General features: G+C 53.0%; 1 pseudogene; it reads right to left on the bottom strand.

Annotated features, from left to right (window-relative positions):
* Positions 1-4,489: 4,489 nt before the first annotated feature.
* Positions 4,490-9,906, bottom strand: LOC135552168 (uncharacterized; annotated as a pseudogene).
* Positions 9,907-16,126: the final 6,220 nt, after the last annotated feature.

The following is a 16,126-nucleotide window of genomic DNA, read 5'->3' as shown; positions in this document are numbered from 1 at the left end:
AACTGCCGATCTGAGCTTGATGCCTTGATAAGCTCCCTTTCCTGAGGACGGCTCACCTCTCACAGTCCTGGGCGACTTTAACCTCCCCACGTCTACCTTTGACTCATTCCCTCTGCCTCCTTCTTTCCACTCCTCTCCTCTTTTGACCTCACCTCTCACCTTCACCCCCTACTCACAAGGCAGGCAATACGCCGACCTCATCTTTACTAGATGCTGTTCTTCCACTAACCTCATTGCAACTCCTCCAAGTCTCCGACCACTACCTTGTATCCTTTTCCCTCTCGCTCTCATCCAACACTTCCCACACTGCCCCTACTCGGATGGTATCGCGCCGTCCCAACCTTCGCTCTCTCTCCCCCGCTACTCTCTCCTCTTCCATCCTATCATCTCTTCCCTCTGCTCATACCTTCTCCAACCTTTCTCCTGATTCTGCCTCCTCAACCCTCCTCTCTTCCCTTTCTGCATCCTTTGACTCTCTATGTCCCCTATCCTCCAGGCCGGCTCGGTCCTCCCCTCCCGCTCCGTGGCTCGATGACTCATTGCGAGCTCACAGAACAGAGCTCCGGGCAGCCGAGCGGAAATGGAGGAAAACTCGCCCCTGCGGACCTGGCATCCTTTCACTCCCCCTCTCTACATTTTCCTCCTCTGTCTCTGCTGCTAAAGCCACTTTCTACCACTCTAAATTCCAAGCATCTGCCTCTAACCCTAGGAAGCTCTTTGCCACCTTCTCCTCCCTCCTGAATCCTCCTCCCCCTCCCCCCCTCCTCCCTCTCTCTGCAGATGACTTCGTCAACCATTTTGAAAAGAAGGTCGACGACATCCGATCCTCGTTTGCTAAGTCAAACGACACCGCTGGTTCTGCTCACACTGCCCTACCCTGTGCTCTGACCTCTTTCTCCCTCTCTCTCCAGATGAAATCTCGCTTCTTGTGACGGCCGGCCGCCCAACAACCTGCCCGCTTGACCCTATCCTCCTCTCTTCTTCTCCAGACCATTTCCGGAGACCTTCTCCCTTACCTCACCTCGCTCATCAACTCATCCCTGACCGCTGGCTACGTCCCTTCCGTCTTCAAGAGAGCGAGAGTTGCACCCTTCTGAAAAAACCTACACTCGATCCCTCCGATGTCAACAACTACAGACCAGTATCCCTTCTTTCTTTCTCTCCAAAACTCTTGAACGTGCCGTCCTTGGCCAGCTCTCCCGCTATCTCTCTCAGAATGACCTTCTTGATCCAAATCAGTCAGGTTTCAAGACTAGTCATTCAACTGAGACTGCTCTTCTCTGTATCACGGAGGCGCTCCGCACTGCTAAAGCTAACTCTCTCTCCTCTGCTCTCATCCTTCTAGACCTATCGGCTGCCTTCAATACTGTGAACCATCAGATCCTCCTCTCCACCCTCTCCGAGTTGGGCATCTCCGGCGCGGCCCACGCTTGGATTGCGTCCTACCTGACAGGTCGCTCCTACCAGGTGGCGTGGCGAGAATCTGTCTCCTCGCCACGCTCTCACCACTGGTGTCCCCCAGGGCTCTGTTCTAGGCCCTCTCCTATTCTCGCTATACACCAAGTCACTTGGCTCTGTCATAACCTCACATGGTCTCTCCTATCATTGCTATGCAGACGACACACAATTAATCTTCTCCTTTCCCCTTCTGATGACCAGGTGGCGAATCGCATCTCTGCATGTCTGGCAGACATATCAGTGTGGATGACGGATCACCACCTCAAGCTGAACCTCGGCAAGACGGAGCTGCTCTTCCTCCCGGGGAAGGACTGCCCGTTCCATGATCTCGCCATCACGGTTGACAACTCCATTGTGTCCTCCTCCCAGAGCGCTAAGAACCTTGGCGTGATCCTGGACAACACCCTGTCGTTCTCAACCAACATCATGGCGGTGGCCCGTTCCTGTAGGTTCATGCTCTACAACATCCGCAGAGTACGACCCTGCCTCACACAGGAAGCGGCGCAGGTCCTAATCCAGGCACTTGTCATCTCCCGTCTGGATTACTGCAACTCGCTGTTGGCTGGGCTCCCTGCCTGTGCCATTAAACCCCTACAACTCATCCAGAACGCCGCAGCCCGTCTGGTGTTCAACCTTCCCAAGTTCTCTCACGTCACCCCGCTCCTCCGCTCTCTCCACTGGCTTCCAGTTGAAGCTCGCATCCGCTACAAGACCATGGTGCTTGCCTACGGAGCTGTGAGGGGAACGGCACCGCAGTACCTCCAGGCTCTGATCAGGCCCTACACCCAAGCAAGGGCACTGCGTTCATCCACCTCTGGCCTGCTCGCCTCCCTACCATTGAGGAAGTACAGTTCCCGCTCAGCCCAGTCAAAACTGTTCGCTGCTCTGGCCCCCCAATGGTGGAACAAACTCCCTCACGACGCCCAGGACAGCGGAGTCAATCACCACCTTCCGGAGACACCTGAAACCCCACCTCTTCAAGGAATACCTAGGATAGGATAAGTAATCCTTCTCACCACCCCCCTTAATGATTTAGATGCACTATTGTAAAGTGGCTGTTCCACTGGATGTCAGAAGGTGAATTCACCAATTTGTAAGTCGCTCTGGATAAGAGCGTCTGCTAAATGACTTAAATGTAAATGTAAATGGAATAGGGTGAACCTAGTGAACTATATAGAGGGAATATGGTGCCAGGGTAGAAGTAGTGAACTATATAGAGGGAATAGGGTGCCAGGGTAGAAGTAGTGAACTATATAGAGGGAATAGGGTGAACCTAGTGAACTATATAGAGGGAATAGGGTGCCACAGTAGAAGTAGTGAACTATATAGAGGGAATAGGGTGCCATTTCAGACCATCTACTGCCTTCACCCCAGGCATTTGGGACACACACCCTATTAAGTGTTGCCTTGAACACAGAGTCAGACAGCAGAACAGCCAGTCACCCCTCCCCCCTACACACACTCCCTCCCCAGCAGTACACTCTGTCCGTGTGCAGAAACAGGGAACAGGAAGCCCACGCGGGTCCCTTGTTGTCATGGCAGCACAAGTGTACACAAAATAACACTTCAACACCTGGCTCCAATGGTCTCTCTCTCTCTCGCTACTTCCCTCCCCTCCTTCTCTATTTCTCTCTCTCTCTCCAATTCTCTCTCTCTCACCCTCCTCCCACTCTATCACACACTCTCTCTCTCCCCCTCCTCCCTCCCTCTCTATTGCTCTTTCCCCCTCTCTCTCACCCTCCCCTCTCACCCTCCTCTCCCTCTCTCTACCCCTCTCTCTCACCCTCCCCCTCTCTATTGCTCTTTTCCCCTCTCTCTCACCCTCCCCTCTCTCTCTCTCCCCCTCGCCCCTCCCTCTCTATTGCTATTTCCCCACCTCTCTCTCTCTCTCTCTCTCTCTGTCTCTCTGTCTCTCTCCCCCCCCCCCCTCTCTCCTTTGTTTGTAACCAAACACACAAGTTCATGGCAACGCTGGTTGTTTGGGACATCTCCTTGGAAGTTCGAATCAAAAACATATCTCGCCCCGACGGGGGCAGTCCTCGTCCACCCCAGCCCAACTTTTGTTGCTGTGGCTATCTCTGTCATGGGTTGACGAATGGCATGGCAGCTAACGCAGTCACATGTGCTCTTGTGACTTCAGAACCCCTTCTCAGGCGGTGGCTGGCTCTGGGGAGTAGGACTGCAGCTAAGTGGTTAGGGCCGTGGTTAGGGCTGTGGTTAGGGCTGTGGTTAGGGCTGGGGCCGTGGTTAGGGCTGTGGTTAGGGCTGTGGTTAGGGCCGTGGTTAGGACTGTGGTTAGGACTGCAGCTAAGTGGTTAGGGCCGTGGTTAGGGCTGTGGTTAGGGCCGTGGTTAGGACTGTGGTTAGGGCCGTGGTTAGGACTGTGGTTAGGGCCGTGGTTAGGACTGTGGTTAGGACTGCAGCTAAGTGGTTAGGGCCGTGGTTAGGACTGTGGTTAGGACTGCAGCTAAGTGGTTAGGGCCGTGGTTAGGACTGTGGTTAGGACTGCAGCTAAGTGGTTAGGGCCGTGGTTAGGACTGTGGTTAGGACTGCAGCTAAGTGGTTAGGGCCGTGGTTAGGGCCGTGGTTAGGGCCGTGGTTAGGGCTGTGGTTAGGGCCGTGGTTAGGGCCGTGGTTAGGGCCGTGGTTAGGGCTGTGGTTAGGGCTGTGGTTAGGGCTGTGGTTAGGGCCGTGGTTAGGGCTGGGGCTGTGGTTAGGGCTGTGGTTAGGGCTGTGTTTAGGACTGCAGCTAAGTGGTTAGGGCCGTGGTTAGGGCTGTGGTTAGGACTGCAGCTAAGTGGTTAGGGCCGTGGTTAGGGCTGTGGTTAGGGCTGTGGTTAGGACTGCAGCTAAGTGGTTAGGGCTGTGGTTAGGGCCGTGGTTAGGGCTGTGGTTAGGGCCGTGGTTAGGGCTGTGGTTAGGGCTGTGGTTAGGGCTGGGGCCGTGGTTAGGGCCGTGGTTAGGGCTGTGGTTAGGGCCGTGGTTAGGGCTGTGGTTAGGGCTGTGGTTAGGGCTGTGGTTAGGGCTGTGTTTAGGGCTGGGGCCGTGGTTAGGGCTGTGGTTAGGGCTGTGTTTAGGGCTGTGGTTAGGGCTGTGTTTAGGGCTGTGGTTAGGGCTGGGGCCGTGGTTAGGGCTGGGGCTGTGGTTAGGGCTGTGGTTAGGGCTGTGGTTAGGGCTGTGTTTAGGGCTGTGGTTAGGGCTGGGGCTGTGGTTAGGGCTGTGGTTAGGGCTGTGGTTAGGGCTGTGGTTAGGGCTGTGGTTAGGGCTGTGGTTAGGGCTGTGGTTAGGGCTGTGGTTAGGGCTGGGGCTGTGGCCGTGGTTAGGGCTAGGGCTGTGGTTAGGGCTGGGGCTGTGGTTAGGGCTGTGGTTAGGGCTGTGGTTAGGGCTGTGGTAAGGGCTGTGGTTAGGGCTGTGGTTAGGGCTGTGGTTAGGGCTGGGGCCGTGGTTAGGGCTGTGGTTAGGGCTGGGGCTGTGGTTAGGGCTGTGGTTAGGGCTGTGGTTAGGGCTGGGGCCGTGGCAGTGGTTAGGGCTGTGGTTAGGGCTGGGGCTGTGGTTAGGGCTGGGGCTGTGGTTAGGTCTGGGGCTGTGGTTAAGGCTGTGGTTAGGGCTGGGACCGTGGTTAGGGCTGGGGCCGTGGTTAGGGCTGTGTTTAGGGCCGTGGTTAGGGCCGTGGTTAGGGCTGGGGCCGTGGTTAGGGCTGGGGCCGTGGTTAGGGCTGGGGTTAGGGCTGTGGTTAGGGCTGGGGCTGTGGTTAGGGCTGGGGCTGTGGTTAGGTCTGGGGCTGTGGTTAAGGCTGTGGTTAGGGCTGGGACCGTGGTTAGGGCTGGGGCCGTGGTTAGGGCTGTGTTTAGGGCCGTGGTTAGGGCCGTGGTTAGGGCTGGGGCCGTGGTTAGGGCTGTGGTTAGGGCCGTGGTTAGGGCTGGGGCTGTGGTTAGGGCTGTGGTTAGGGCCGTGGTTAGGGCTGGGGCTGTGGTTAGGGCTGGGGCCGTGGTTAGGGCTGTGGTTAGGGCTGGGGCTGTGGTTAGGGCAGTGGTTAGGGCCGTGGTTAGGGCTGTGGTTAGGGCCGTGGTTAGGGCTGGGGCTGTGGTTAGGGCTGTGGTTAGGGCCGTGGTTAGGGCTGGGGCTGTGGTTAGGGCTGTGGTTAGGGCTGGGGCTGTGGTTAGGGCTGGGGCTGTGGTTAGGGCCGTGGTTAGGGCTGGGGTTAGGGCTGTGGTTAGGGCTGGGGCTGTGGTTAGGGCTGGGGCTGTGGTTAGGGCTGTGTTTAGGGCCGTGGTTAGGGCCGTGGTTAGGGCTGGGGCCGTGGTTAGGGCTGTGGTTAGGGCCGTGGTTAGGGCTGGGGCTGTGGTTAGGGCTGGGGCCGTGGTTAGGGCTGTGGTTAGGGCTGGGGCTGTGGTTAGGGCCGTGGTTAGGGCCGTGGTTAGGGCTGTGGTTAGGGCCGTGGTTAGGGCTGGGGCTGTGGTTAGGGCTGTGGTTAGGGCCGTGGTTAGGGCTGGGGCTGTGGTTAGGGCTGTGGTTAGGGCTGGGGCTGTGGTTAGGGCTGGGGCCGTGGTTAGGGCTGGGGCCGTGGTTAGGGCTGTGTTTAGGGCCTTGGTTAGGGCCTTGGTTAGGGCTGTGGTTAGGGCTGGGGCTGTGGTTAGGGCCGTGGTTAGGGCTGTGTTTAGGGCCGTGGTTGGGGCTGTGGTTAGGGTAATAGCCCCAGGGTTAAAGGTGAGGTGGACTGAGGGTTAGGGGTTGAGGTAATAGCCCCAGGGTTAAAGGTGAGGTGGACTGAGGGTTATGGGTTGAGGTAATAGCCCCAGGGTTAAAGGTGAGGTGGACTGAGGGTTAGGGGTTGAGGTAATAGCCCCAGGGTTAAAGGTGAGGTGGACTGAGGGTTAGGGGTTGAGGTAATAGCCCCAGGGTTAAGGGTGAGGTGGACTGAGGGTTAGGGGTTGAGGTAATAGCCCCAGGGTTAAAGGTGAGGTGGACTGAGGGTTAGGGGTTGAGGTAATAGCCCCAGGGTTAAAGGTGAGGTGGACTGAGGGTTAGGGGTTGAGGTAATAGCCCCAGGGTTAAAGGTGAGGTGGACTGAGGGTTAGGGGTTGAGGTAATAGCCCCAGGGTTAAAGGTGAGGTGGACTGAGGGTTAGGGGTTGAGGTAATAGCCCCAGGGTTAAAGGTGAGGTGGACCGAGGGTTAGGGGTTGAGGTAATAGCCCCAGGGTTAAGGTGAGGTGGACTGAGGGTTAGGGGTTGAGGTAATAGCCCCAGGGTTAAAGGTGAGGTGGGCTGAGGGTTAGGGGTTGAGGTAATAGCCCCAGGGTTAAAGGTGAGGTGGACTGAGGGTTAGGGGTTGAGGTAATAGCCCCAGGGTTAAAGGTGAGGTGGGCTGAGGGTTAGGGGTTGAGGTAATAGCCCCAGGGTTAAAGGTGAGGTGGACTGAGGGTTAGGGGTTGAGGTAATAGCCCCAGGGTTAAAGGTGAGGTGGACTGAGGGTTAGGGGTTGAGGTAATAGCCCCAGGGTTAAAGGTGAGGTGGACTGAGGGTTAGGGGTTGAGGTAATAGCCCCAGGGTTAAAGGTGAGGTGGACTGAGGGTTAGGGGTTGAGGTAATAGCCCCAGGGTTAAAGGTGAGGTGGACTGAGGGTTAGGGGTTGAGGTAATAGCCCCAGGGTTAAAGGTGAGGTGGACTGAGGGTTAGGGGTTGAGGTAATAGCCCCAGGGTTAAAGGTGAGGTGGACTGAGGGTTAGGGGTTGAGGTAATAGCCCCAGGGTTAAAGGTGAGGTGGACTGAGGGTTAGGGGTTGAGGTAATAGCCCCAGGGTTAAAGGTGAGGTGGACTGAGGGTTAGGGGTTGAGGTAATAGCCCCAGGGTTAAAGGTGAGGTGGACTGAGGGTTAGGGGTTGAGGTAATAGCCCCAGGGTTAAAGGTGAGGTGGACTGAGGGTTAGGGGTTGAGGTAATAGCCCCAGGGTTAAAGGTGAGGTGGACTGAGGGTTAGGGGTTGAGGTAATAGCCCCAGGGTTAAAGGTGAGGTGGACTGAGGGTTAGGGGTTGAGGTAATAGCCCCAGGGTTAAAGGTGAGGTGGGCTGGAGTCGGTAATAAACTGTCTGATTGATGACATGCTAACTAACAGGCTTGGCTCAGTCTGATGACATAAGAGGATCCTGTTGAGTTACAACCTCAGAGTCAAAGCACAACCAGGACTGCAGAAAGCTACAGTCTAATTTCTCCCTCTAATCTTTCTCTGTCTCTCTCTCTCTCTCCCCTCAATCTCTCTCTATCTCTCTCTCTCTCTGTCTCTCTCTCCCCTCAATCTCTCTCTCTCTCTCTCTCTCTCTCTCTCTCTCTCTCTCTCTCTAGTCTCTCTCTCTCCTCTCCTCTCTCCCCTTCAGTCTCTCTCTCTCGCTCTCTCTCTCTCTCTCTCTCTCTCTCTAGTCTCTCTCTCTCCTCTCCTCTCTCCCCTTCAGTCTCTCTCTCTCGCTCTCTCTCTCTCTCTCTCTCTCTCTCTCTCTCTCTCTCTCTCTCTCTCTCTCTCTCTCTCTCTCTCTCTCTCATACTCTAGTCTCTCTCTCTAGTCTCTCACTCTCCTCTCTCTCTAGTCTCTCTCTCTCATCTCCTGTGTCTCTAATATGGTCATACATTTGGCAGGAGGTTAGGAAGTGCAGCTCAGTTTCCACCTCATTTTGTGGGCAGTGTGCACATAGCCTGTCTTCTCTTGAGAGCCATGTCTGCCTATGGCGGCCTTTCTCAATAGCAAGGCTATGCTCACTGAGTCTGTACATTGTCAAAGCTTTCCTTAAGTTTGGGTCAGTCACAGTGGTCAGGTATTCTGCCACTGTGTACTCTCTGTGTAGGGCCAAATAGCATTCTAGTTTGCTCTGTTTTTTTGTTCATTCATTCTAATGTGTCAAGTAATTATCTTTGTTTTCTCATGATTTGGTTTGGGTCTAATTGTGCTGCTGTCCTGGGGCTCTGTGGGGTGTGTTTGTGTTTGTGAAGAGAGCCCCAGGACCAGCTTGCTGAGGGGACTCTTCTCCAGGTTCATCTCTCTGTGGGGTGTGTTTGTGAAGAGAGCCCCAGGACCAGCTTGCTGAGGGGACTCTTCTCCAGGTTCATCTCTCTGTAGGGTGTGTTTGTGTTTGTGAAGAGAGCCCCAGGACCAGCTTGCTGAGGGGACTCTTCTCCAGGTTCATCTCTCTGTGGGGTGTGTTTGTGAAGAGAGCCCCAGGACCAGCTTGCTGAGGGGACTCTTCTCCAGGTTCATCTCTCTGTGGGGTGTGTTTGTGAAGAGAGCCCCAGGACCAGCTTGCTGAGGGGACTCTTCTCCAGGTTCATCTCTCTGTAGGGTGTGTTTGTGAAGAGAGCCCCAGGACCAGCTTGCTGAGGGGACTCTTCTCCAGGTTCATCTCTGTGGGGTGTGTTTGTGAAGAGAGCCCCAGGACCAGCTTGCTGAGGGGACTCTTCTCCAGGTTCATCTCTGTGGGGTGTGTTTGTGAAGAGAGCCCCAGGACCAGCTTGCTGAGGGGACTCTTCTCCAGGTTCATCTCTCTGTAGGGTGTGTTTGTGTTTGTGAAGAGAGCCCCAGGACCAGCTTGCTGAGGGGACTCTTCTCCAGGTTCATCTCTCTGTGGGGTGTGTTTGTGAAGAGAGCCCCAGGACCAGCTTGCTGAGGGGACTCTTCTCCAGGTTCATCTCTCTGTGGGGTGTGTTTGTGAACAGAGCCCCAGGACCAGCTTGCTGAGGGGACTCTTCTCCAGGTTCATCTCTCTGTGGGGTGTGTTTGTGAACAGAGCCCCAGGACCAGCTTGCTGAGGGGACTCTTCTCCAGGTTCATCTCTCTGTGGGGTGTGTTTGTGAAGAGAGCCCCAGGACCAGCTTGCTGAGGGGACTCTTCTCCAGGTTCATCTCTCTGTGGGGTGTGTTTGTGAAGAGAGCCCCAGGACCAGCTTGCTGAGGGGACTCTTCTCCAGGTTCATCTCTGTAGGGTGTGTTTGTGAAGAGAGCCCCAGGACCAGCTTGCTGAGGGGACTCTTCTCCAGGTTCATCTCTCTGTGGGGTGTGTTTGTGAAGAGAGCCCCAGGACCAGCTTGCTGAGGGGACTCTTCTCCAGGTTCATCTCTGTGGGGTGTGTTTGTGAACAGAGCCCCAGGACCAGCTTGCTGAGGGGACTCTTCTCCAGGTTCATCTCTCTGTGGGGTGTGTTTGTGAAGAGAGCCCCAGGACCAGCTTGCTGAGGGGACTCTTCTCCAGGTTCATCTCTCTGTAGGGTGTGTTTGTGAAGAGAGCCCCAGGACCAGCTTGCTGAGGGACTCTTCTCCAGGTTCATCTCTCTGTGGGGTGTGTTTGTGAAGAGAGCCCCAGGACCAGCTTGCTGAGGGGACTCTTCTCCAGGTTCATCTCTCTGTAGGGTGTGTTTGTGAAGAGAGCCCCAGGACCAGCTTGCTGAGGGGACTCTTCTCCAGGTTCATCTCTATCAATAGGAGATGTCTGATAAGAGGGAGGATGAGGAGGATGATGGTTGGGGTGCCACCAAGACAGAAGCTCTTTCATGCAGATGCTCAGAAAAATACAACAGTGACAACCCCCCCCCCCTCCCCCCAGAACAGCTCTATCTCCTGAGGGAGGTTAAACAGTGACAACCCCCCCAGAACAGCTCTATCTCCTGAGAGAGGTTAAACAGTGACAACCCCCCCAGAACAGCTCTTTCTCCTGAGAGAGGTTAAACAGTGACAACCCCCCAGAACAGCTCTATCTCCTGAGAGAGGTTAAACAGTGACAACCCCCCCCAGAACAGCTCTATCTCCTGAGAGAGGTTAAACAGTGACAACCCCCAGAACAGCTCTATCTCCTGAGAGAGGTTAAACAGTGACAACCCCCAGAACAGCTCTTTCTCCTGAGAGAGGTTAAACAGTGACAACCCCCCAGAACAGCTCTTTCTCCTGAGAGAGGTTAAACAGTGACAACCCCCAGAACAGCTCTATCTCCTGAGAGAGGTTAAACAGTGACACCCCCCCCCAGAACAGCTCTATCTCCTGAGAGAGGTTAAACAGTGACAACCCCCCAGAACAGCTCTATCTCCTGAGAGAGGTTAAACAGTGACAACCCCCCAGAACAGCTCTATCTCCTGAGAGAGGTTAAACAGTGACAACCCCCCAGAACAGCTCTTTCTCCTGAGAGAGGTTAAACAGTGACAACCCCCAGAACAGCTCTATCTCCTGAGAGGTTAAAGAGTGACAACCCCCCCCAGAACAGCTCTATCTCCTGAGAGAGGTTAAACAGTGACAACCCCCCAGGGCCTTTCAAACATCTGTCTCTGTCACATTCTGCAAGCAGGGTTGACCTGGTGTTGGCCCTCAACCATGTTCTGACATGACATCTACAAGTGGTGCTCCCTTTGTGTGTGTGTGTGTGTGTGTGTGTGTGTGTGTGTGTGTGTGTGTGTGTGTGTGTGTGTGTGTGTGTGTGTGTGTGTGTGTGTGTGTGTGTGTGTGTGTGTGTGTGTGTGTGTGTGTGTGTGTGTGTGTGTGAGTGTTTCTACTCAAGTGTGTGTGTGTGTCTGCTCAAGTGGGTGTGTGTGTGTGTGTGTGTGTGTGTGTGTGTGTGTGTGTGTGTGTGTGTGTGTGTGTGTGTGTGTGTGTGTGTGTGTGTGTGTGTCATTAGGGTGGGTGACTGAGTGCCTGACTGTTCTGAGGTGAAATCATATTGACCTTTGTGAATGTGTATGTAAGTGTATGTGTCCCATCAGTCATCGTGGGCAGGTCCAGACGTTGCCAGGTAACCATGGACTCAACAGCTCCAGGAGAGATAACAGGCGGAACCAGGTAACCTGTCTAGTCAGGCCTATTTATTGTCTTAACTCCCTTATTTTTATTGACTGTATGTTTTGTTCATTCCATGTGTAACTCTGTGCTGTTGTTTGTGTCGAACTGCTATGCTTTATCTTGGCCAGGTCGCAGTTGTAAATGAGAACTTGTTCTCAACTGGCCTACCTGGTTAAATGAAGGTGAAATAAAATAAATAATAAAAACATGGACTCAACAGCTCCAGAAGAGACAACAGGTGTAACAAGGTAACCATGGACTCAACAGCTCAACAAGAAACAACATGCGTAACCAGGTAACCGTGGACTCAACAGCTCCAGGAGAGATAACAGGCGTAACCAGGTAACCGTGGACTCAACAGCTCCAGGAGAGATAACAGGCGTAACCAGGTAACCGTGGACTCAACAGCTCCAGGAGAGATAACAGGCGTAACCAGGTAACCGTGGACTCAACAGCTCCAGGAGAGATAACAGGCGTAACCAGGTAACCGTGGACTCAACAGCTCCAGGAGAGAAAACAGGCGTAACCAGGTAACCGTGGACTCAACAGCTCCAGAAGAGATAACAGGCGTAACCAGGTAACCGTGGACTCAACAGCTCCAGGAGAGATAACAGGCGTAACCAGGTAACCGTGGACTCAACAGCTCCAGGAGAGAAAACAGGCGTAACCAGGTAACCGTGGACTCAACAGCTCCAGGAGAGATAACAGGCGTAACCAGGTAACCGTGGACTCAACAGCTCCAGGAGAGATAACATGCGTAACCAGGTAACCGTGGACTCAACAGCTCCAGGAGAGATAACAGGCGTAACCAGGTAACCGTGGACTCAACAGCTCCAGGAGAGATAACAGGCGTAACCAGGTAACCGTGGACTCAACAGCTCCAGGAGAGATAACAGGCGTAACCAGGTAACCGTGGACTCAACAGCTCCAGGAGAGAAAACAGGCGTAACCAGGTAACCATGGGACTCAACAGCTCCAGGAGAGAAAACAGGCGTAACCAGGTAACCGTGGACTCAACAGCTCCAGGAGAGAAAACAGGCGTAACCAGGTAACCATGGGACTCAACAGCTCCAGGAGAGAAAACAGGCGTAACCAGGTAACCGTGGACTCAACAGCTCCAGGAGAGATAACAGGCGTAACCAGGTAACCGTGGACTCAACAGCTCCAGGAGAGATAACAGGCGTAACCAGGTAACCATGGGACTCAACAGCTCCAGGAGAGAAAACAGGCGTAACCAGGTAACCATGGACTCAACAGCTCCAGGAGAGAAAACAGGCGTAACCAGGTAACCATGGGACTCAACAGCTCCAGGAGAGAAAACAGGCGTAACCAGGTAACCGTGGACTCAACAGCTCCAGGAGAGAAAACAGGCGTAACCAGGTAACCATGGGACTCAACAGCTCCAGGAGAGAAAACAGGCGTAACCAGGTAACCGTGGACTCAACAGCTCCAGGAGAGAAAACAGGCGTAACCAGGTAACCATGGGACTCAACAGCTCCAGGAGAGAAAACAGGCGTAACCAGGTAACCGTGGACTCAACAGCTCCAGAAGAGATAACAGGCGTAACCAGGTAACCGTGGACTCAACAGCTCCAGGAGAGATAACAGGCGTAACCAGGTAACCGTGGACTCAACAGCTCCAGGAGAGAAAACAGGCGTAACCAGGTAACCGTGGACTCAACAGCTCCAGGAGAGATAACAGGCGTAACCAGGTAACCGTGGACTCAACAGCTCCAGGAGAGATAACATGCGTAACCAGGTAACCGTGGACTCAACAGCTCCAGGAGAGAAAACAGGCGTAACCAGGTAACCGTGGGCTCAACAGCTCCAGGAGAGATAACAGGCGTAACCAGGTAACCGTGGACTCAACAGCTCCAGGAGAGAAAACAGGCGTAACCAGGTAACCGTGGACTCAACAGCTCCAGGAGAGAAAACAGGCGTAACCAGGTAACCGTGGGCTCAACAGCTCCAGGAGAGATAACAGGCATAACCAGGTAACCGTGGACTCAACATCTCCAGGAGAGATAACAGGCGTAACCAGGTAACCATGGACTCAACAGCTCCAGGAGAGAAAACAGGCGTAACCAGGTAACCGTGGACTCAACAGCCCCAGGAGAGATAACAGGCGTAACCAGGTAACCGTGGACTCAACAGCTCCACGAGAGACAACAGGCGTAACCAGGTAACAGTGGACTCAACAGCTCCAGGAGAGACAACAGGCGTAACCAGGTAACAGTGGACTCAACAGCTCCAGGAGAGAAAACAGGCGTAACCAGGTAACCGTGGACTCAACAGCTCCAGGAGAGAAAACAGGCGTAACCAGGTAACCGTGGACTCAACAGCTCCAGGAGAGAAAACAGGCGTAACCAGGTAACCGTGGGCTCAACAGCTCCAGGAGAGATAACAGGCATAACCAGGTAACCGTGGACTCAACATCTCCAGGAGAGATAACAGGCGTAACCAGGTAACCGTGGACTCAACAGCTCCAGGAGAGAAAACAGGCGTAACCAGGTAACCGTGGACTCAACAGCCCCAGGAGAGATAACAGGCGTAACCAGGTAACCGTGGACTCAACAGCTCCACGAGAGACAACAGGCGTAACCAGGTAACAGTGGACTCAACAGCTCCAGGAGAGACAACAGGCGTAACCAGGTAACAGTGGACTCAACAGCTCCAGGAGAGAAAACAGGCGTAACCAGGTAACCGTGGACTCAACAGCTCCAGGAGAGATAACAGGCGTAACCAGGTAACCGTGGACTCAACAGCCCCAGGAGAAATAACAGGCGTAACCAGGTAACAGTGGACTCAACAGCTCCAGGAGAGAAAACAGGCGTAACCAGGTAACTGTGGACTCAACAGCTCCAGGAGAGATAACAGGCGTAACCAGGTAACAGTGGACTCAACAGCTCCAGGAGAGATAACAGGTGTAACCAGGTAACCGTGGACTCAACAGCTCCACGAGAGACAACAGGCGTAACCAGGTAACCCTGGACTCAACAGCTCCAGGAGAGACAACAGGCGTAACCAGGTAACCGTGGATTCAACAGCTCCAGGAGAGATAACAGGCGTAGCCAGGTAACCATGGGACTCAACAGCTCCAGGAGAGATAATCAACTATACCACTGGAGCCAGTCTTAAGTTCGTCTCTCTCTCCAAGGCCAAACATTGGACACACAGTGTTGTCCTGTTAATGAACACTGAGTCCTGTTCGTTTCTCCCTCCTCCTTTACCAAGACTTCTTTTATCTCTATGTGTTGTGACAGGTCATCCTGTCATTGTTAAAGGAGCTCATTTGCAACGTTTTAATGAAGCGTCATGTGTTGCTGTGTCACTGATGACTCATTTACAGGGTTTAATGAAGCATCATGTGTTGCTGTCTCACTGATGACTCATTTACAGGGTTTAATGAAGCATCATGTGTTGCTGTGTCACTGGTGAACCAGTAGTCCTGTCTGCTCAGTATAAAGCAGACTAAACCAGTAGTCCTGTCTGCTCAGGATAAAGCAGACTAAACCAGTAGTCCTGTCTGCTCAGGATAAAGCAGACTAAACCAGTAGTCCTGCCTGCTCAATATAAAGCAGACTAAACCAGTAGTCCTGTCTGCTCAGGATAAAGCAGACTAAACCAGTAGTCCTGTCTGCTCAGGATAAAGCAGACTAAACCAGTAGTCCTGCCTGCTCAATATAAAGCAGACTAAACCAGTAGTCCTGCCTGCTCAGTATAAAGCAGACTAAACCAGTAGTCCTGCCTGCTCAGTATAAAGCAGACTAAACCAGAACAAGCTGGGCGAACACTGATCTAATTTGAGGCTTTGGCACAGAGACTTGGGTGTTCCAAATGGCACCTTATTCCCTATGTAGTGCACTACTTTTAGACTAGAGCCTTATAGGGAGTAGGGGGGAACAGGGGGGGGGGGCATTTTGGACTCTCCCCAGAGCAAAGAGTCCCAGTTGACATATTAAAAGTTTATCTCCTCCTAGATATTGTCTGGGGGGGGGGGGGGGGTTATTTATTTATTTTGGTTCACATTTTTCCCAGTGTTTCCACCCCAAATGCTTCCATGAAAACAACAATAGTTGTAGATACAGATTCAGAGTCATGGGTTAATTCACACAGCCTGCTCCAGGTGTTTTCTGTGGGCTTCTTTCTCTCTGCCTGAAAAAAACAGATGAAATGAAGTTCAAACTCGACTTTCTGTATCTTGTGTCAGCTGGTTACTTAACACACAACAGATAGCCGTTTCCATACAATAGTGGCAACACGTCCTGTTCTGGGTTGCAGCTGTTGCACGGCTGCAGAAAATGAACCTTATATAGAACCTTGCAGGAGGTGGTCAAAAGAGGGTGCGTTCGTTTTGCATTGCCGTGTCCCAGCTGGGAGGGGTTTACCCATTTCCATTGGTCCTAAAGTCATATCTCTATCCAATACGGGGAACCGGGCGAAGCAAAACGAATGCACCCAATAATCCAGGGAAAAGTACCATACAGAAGTGCAGCTTTTTGAAGAGGTCTTTCCTTCAGTGAGCTGTCTCGTTGATTCTAGAGACAAATAAGTTGGGTTCGATCACGACTGCTTGCAAGCGAAACCAAATCTGTACAATTTGTAAAAAAAATATTTTTTAAAATGTTTTATTGTTTAATAAAGACAGCAATGGAGGCTCAACAGAAGAGTGATTGTTTCGTTGTGATGAAAAACACAGCCTCTCCAAGAGGGACGAGGAGGTTGTTTTGGGTCCGCGACTGAGTGTGAGGTACATGTGTGTCCACAGGGGGGCAAAAGTTCAAAAAAACTATAAAAGAACAACAACAAAGGTTTCCTACCATAAATATACTGTATAATTTTTCTACTATTAACTACAGTACTATAAA

Source organism: Oncorhynchus masou, chromosome 2 (genome assembly GCF_036934945.1).
Source record: "Oncorhynchus masou masou isolate Uvic2021 chromosome 2, UVic_Omas_1.1, whole genome shotgun sequence".
NCBI classification, from domain to species: Eukaryota; Metazoa; Chordata; class Actinopteri; order Salmoniformes; family Salmonidae; genus Oncorhynchus; species Oncorhynchus masou.
Note: the sequence above shows the minus strand (reverse complement) of the source record. Positions and strands in the feature narration are given on the sequence as shown.